Raw genomic sequence first — 5928 nt, forward strand, 5'->3', positions numbered from 1 at the left:
TGCATATTGCACGTGGTGATTTAATTCTGTCATGAAATATAAACTTAACGTTGGCTTCTGTAACAGTCCCACTGCACACTCGTACTCCATACTGGTACAGTATACACTCGTACTCCGTACTGGTACAGTGTACACTCGTACTCCATACTGGTACAGTATACACTCGTACTCCTTACTGGTACAGTGTACACTCGTACTCCTTACTGGTACAGTATACACTCGTACTCCTTACTGGTACAGTATACACTCGTACTCCGTACTGGTACAGTGTACACTCGTACTCCATACTGGTACAGTATACACTCGTACTCCTTACTGGTACAGTGTACACTCGTACTCCTTACTGGTACAGTATACACTCGTACTCCTTACTGGTACAGTGTACACTCGTACTCCTTACTGGTACAGTGTACACTCGTACTCCTTACTGGTACAGTATACACTCGTACTCCTTACTGGTACAGTGTACACTCGTACTCCTTACTGGTACAGTGTACACTCGTACTCCTTACTGGTACAGTATACACTCGTACTCCGTACTGGTACAGTATACACTCTTACTCCTTACTGGTACAGTGTACACTCGTACTCCATACTGGTACAGTATACACTCGTACTCCTTACTGGTACAGTGTACACTCGTACTCCTTACTGGTACAGTATACACTCGTACTCCGTACTGGTACAGTGTACACTCGTACTCCTTACTGGTACAGTGTACACTCGTACTCCTTACTGGTACAGTGTACACTCGTACTCCTTACTGGTACAGTATACACTCGTACTCCTTACTGGTACAGTGTACACTCGTACTCCTTACTGGTACAGTATACACTCGTACTCCGTACTGGTACAGTGTACACTCGTACTCCTTACTGGTACAGTACTGGACGAGCAGAACTTTCCACCAATTAAATATTGTAAAGACTGAAGCCATTGTTTTCAGCTCCTGCTCCTAGTTCCCGAGCCACCAACCACATTTCTGTCTCTAACAAGTTTCTGGCAACATCACTAAGACCACCTACTTTCCTGACATGGACCTTGTTTCAGTTCATCTGCTACAGAGACCATGATTATTGGCTTTGTTACTTTTTCATTAGTTTCAACACATACTGTCTGGCTTCCGACATTCCACCCGCAGTAAACCTGAAGTCTTTAAAAACTCTGCTGTCCCTGCCAGGTTGCAGCTTTCCCTCAGTACTGACCCTCTGACAGTGCGGCACTCCCTCAGTATTGACCCTCTGACAGTGCAGTACACTCTCAGCACTGACCCTCTGACAGTGCAGCACTCCCTCAGTACTGACCCTCTGACAGTGCGGCACTCCCCCAGTACTGACCCTCTGACAGTGCGGCACTCCCTCAGTACTGACCCTCTGACAGTGCAGCACTCCCTCAATACTGACCCTCTGACAGTGCGGCACTCCCTCAGTACTGACCCTCTGACAGTGCAGCACTCCCTCAGTACTGACCCTCTGACAGTGCAGCACTCCCTCAATACTGACCCTCTGACAGTGCGGCACTCCCTCAGTACTGACCCTCTGACAGTGCAGCACTCCCTCAGTACTGACCCTCTGACAGTGCGGCACTCCCTCAGTACTGACCCTCTGACAGTGCAGCGCTCCCTCAGTACTGACCCTCTGACAGTGCAGCACTCCCTCAGTACTGACCCTCTGGCAGTGCGGCACTCCCTCAGTACTGACCCTCTGACAGTGCAGCACTCCCTCTACTGACCCACAGACAGTGCAACACTCCCTCATTACTGACCCTCTGACAGTGCAGCACTCAGTACTGACCCTCTGACAGTGCGGCACTCCCTCAGTACTGACCCTCTGACAGTGCAGCACTCCCTCAGTACTGACCCTCTGACCGTGCAGCACTCCCTCAGTACTGACCCTCTGACCGTGCGGCACTCCCTCAGTACTGACCCTCTGACAGTGCAGCACTCCCTCAGTACTGACCCTCTGACAGTGCAGCACTCCCTCAGTACTGACCCTATGACAGTGCAGCACTCCCTCAGTACTGACCCTCTGACAGTGCGGCACTCCCTCAGTACTTAGCCTCTGACAGTGCAGCACTCCCTCAGTACTGACCCTCTGACACTGCAGCACTCCCTCAGTACTGACCCTCTGACAGTGCAGCACTCCCTCAATACTGACCCTCTGACAGTGCGGCACTCCCTCAGTATTGACCCTCTGACAGTGCAGCACTCCCTCAGTATTGACCCTCTGACAGTGCAGTACACTCTCAGCACTGACCCTCTGACAGTGCAGCACTCCCTCAGTACTGACCCTCTGACAGTGCAACACACACTCGGTACTGACCCTCTGACAGTGCGGCACTCCCTCAGTACTGACCCTCTGACAGTGCAGCGCTCCCTCAGTACTGACCCTCTGACAGTGCAGCACTCCCTCAGTACTGACCCTCTGGCAGTGCGGCACTCCCTCAGTACTGACCCTCTGACAGTGCAGCACTCCCTCTACTGACCCACAGACAGTGCAACACTCCCTCATTACTGACCCTCTGACAGTGCAGCACTCAGTACTGACCCTCTGACAGTGCGGCACTCCCTCAGTACTGACCCTCTGACAGTGCAGCACTCCCTCAGTACTGACCCTCTGACAGTGCAGCACTCCCTCAGTACTGACCCTCTGACCGTGCGGCACTCCCTCAGTACTGACCCTCTGGCAGTGCAGCACTCCCTCAGTACTGACCCTCTGACAGTGCAGCACTCCCTCAGTACTGACCCTATGACAGTGCAGCACACACTCGGTACTGACCCTCTGACAGTGCAGCACTCCCTCAGTACTGACCCTCTGACAGTGCAGCACTCCCTCAGTACTGACCCTCTGACAGTGCGGCACTCCCTCAGTACTGACCCTCTGACAGTGCGGCGCTCCCTCAGTACTGACCCTCTGGCAGTGCGGCACTCCCTCAGTACTGACCCTCTGACAGTGCAGCACTCCCTCTACTGACCCACAGACAGTGCAACACTCCCTCATTACTGACCCTCTGACAGTGCAGCACTCAGTACTGACCCTCTGACAGTGCGGCACTCCCTCAGTACTGACCCTCTGACAGTGCGGCACTCCCTCAATACTGACCCTCTGACAGTGCGGCACTCCCTCAGTACTGACCCTCTGACAGTGCAGCACTCCCTCAGTACTGACCCTCTGACAGTGCAGCACTCCCTCAATACTGACCCTCTGACAGTGCGGCACTCCCTCAGTACTGACCCTCTGACAGTGCGGCACTCCCTCAGTACTGACCCTCTGACAGTGCGACACTCCCTCAGTACTGACCCTCTGACAGTGCAGCACTCCCTCAATACTGACCCTCTGACAGTGCGGCACTCCCTCAGTACTGACCCTCTGACAGTGCAGCACTCCCTCAGTACTGACCCTCTGACAGTGCGGCACTCCCTCAGTACTGACCCTCTGACAGTGCAGCACTCCCTCAATACTGACCCTCTGACAGTGCGGCACTCCCTCAGTACTGACCCTCTGACAGTGCAGCGCTCCCTCAGTACTGACCCTCTGACAGTGCGGCACTCCCTCAGTACTGACCCTCTGACAGTGCAGCGCTCCCTCAGTACTGACCCTCTGACAGTGCAGCACTCCCTCCGTACTGACCCTCTGACAGTGCAGCACTCCCTCTGTACTGACCCTCTGACAGTGCAGCACTCCCTCAGTACTGACCCTCTGACAGTGCGGCACTCCCTCAATACTGACCCTCTGACAGTGCGGCACTCCCTCAGTACTGACCCTCTGACAGTGCGGCACTCCCTCAGTACTGACCCTCTGACAGTGCGGCACTCCCTCAGTACTGACCCTCTGACAGTGCAGCACTCCCTCAATACTGACCCTCTGACAGTGCAGCACTCCCTCAGTACTGACCCTCTGACAGTGCAGCACTCCCTCAGTACTGACCCTCTGACAGTGCAGCACTCCCTCAATACTGACCCTCTGACAGTGCAGCACTCCCTCCGTACTGACCCTCTGACAGTGCAGCACTCCCTCTGTACTGACCCTCTGACAGTGCAGCACTCCCTCAGTACTGACCCTCTGACAGTGCGGCACTCCCTCAATACTGACCCTCTGACAGTGCGGCACTCCCTCAGTACTGACCCTCTGACAGTGCGGCACTCCCTCTGTACTGACCCTCTGACAGTGCGGCACTCCCTCAGTCCTGACCCTCTGACAGTGCGGCACTCCCTCAGTACTGACCCTCTGACAGTGCGGCACTCCCTCAGTACTGACCCTCTGACAGTGCAGCACTCCCTCAGTACTGACCCCCCCACCCCCAATCATGCTGATAACTGCATTTTGTGCAAAATATTTATTTTAATCTTGATGCTGCTGCTGATATAATTGTTCATGTTTGGGCTGCACATGATCTTGGTCCTCCCCTTCCCACCCTTTATTATTTTTGTGGTACAATAGATGAGGGATTTCAGTGATATTTGGACTGGAGAAGATGGGCTGTTCTTGGATCAGAGAAGATTAAAGGAAGATGTAGGTGTTCAGGAATGGTTTTGATGAGTATCTCGGGTGAAAGTGTTTCCAGTGACAGGAGGGAGGGTAACCAGAGGGGGACAGATTGAAGAGAATTGGGAAAAGAAGCAGAGGGGGAGATGAGAATTTTTATGCCAAGTTGTTGTGATCTGGAATCTGCTTCCTGAAAGTGAAGAGGGAGCAGATTGAATAATAACTTCAAAAGGAAATTGGATAAATACTGGAAGAGGGAAAATTTCCAGGGATGGAGCCAGGGATTGGGTCTAGTTGAATTACTTTTGCAAAGTTGGCACAACCCTTCGAATGGTCTCCTCATGTAGTCCATGATTCGACGATTCATCAGAAAGTGGGTATCACTTAGCTCGGGCAGAGTTTATTGTCCATCCCGAGTTGTCCTGGAGGTGCTGGGGGCCGGGCTGCCTTCACTATGAAAGGTAGTGAGCTTAACACAACTGTGTGGCTTGCTAGGCTATTTCAGAGGGAACTCTGCAGTCAACCTCATTGGTGTCATCTGGAGTCACCTATATGACCAGACTGAGTAAATACAGCAGGGTACTTTCCCTAAAGGACTTCATTGAGCCTGTCTGTTTTCTCGGACAATCCAGGAGCCTAAAATTATCAATTCGCAAATGTATGGTGGGACCTGAATTTATATTCTCTGATTTATTAGTCTGGGCCTCCAGCTAACCACTAAATGACTTGGTGAATGGCATTGTGTGCAAGTTTAAACATATCCTGTTTATGAAACAAATGTGATTTCCTTGTTACATTTCCTCATCACTGCGGCAGTTGAGTAAGATTTGTTGAGCTTGCCCTGGGAGTTGGGAATTTGCAGTCTTCCCCATTAAGCCAGTAGATGGTGTTCTGTAACAGTCTGGCTGCTCGCTGGTACTCCATACTGGTCCAGTATTGGAGGAGCAGAGATTCGGCCAATATTGGAAAAACTGAAGCCGTTGTTTTCAGCTCCCGCTCCTAAATGTTGTTAGGAGTTTTCTATAGGCCCCCAAATAGTAATAGAGATGTGGAGGAAGAAATTGCAAATCAGATTATGGATAGTTGTGGAGGTCTCAGGGTAGTTGTCATGGGTGACTTTAACTTTCCAAATATTGATTGGAACCTCTATAGGTCGAACAGTTCGGATGGGGCAGTTTTTGTACAGTGTGTGCAGGAGGGTTTCCTGACACAATGTGGATAGGCCGACAAGAGGGGGGGCCACATTGGATTTGGTACTGGGTAATGAACCGGGCCAAGTGTTAGATTTGTTTGTGGGAGAGCACTTTGGAGATAGTGACCACAATTCGGTGTCTTTCACTATTGCAATGGAGAGGGATAGGGCCATACGGCAGGGCAAGGTTTATAATTGTGGGAGGGGTAATTATGATGCGATTAGGCAAGAATTAGGGAGCATAAGATGGGA

This window comes from Scyliorhinus torazame, chromosome 7 (genome assembly GCF_047496885.1).
Source record: "Scyliorhinus torazame isolate Kashiwa2021f chromosome 7, sScyTor2.1, whole genome shotgun sequence".
Lineage (NCBI taxonomy): Eukaryota > Metazoa > Chordata > Chondrichthyes > Carcharhiniformes > Scyliorhinidae > Scyliorhinus > Scyliorhinus torazame.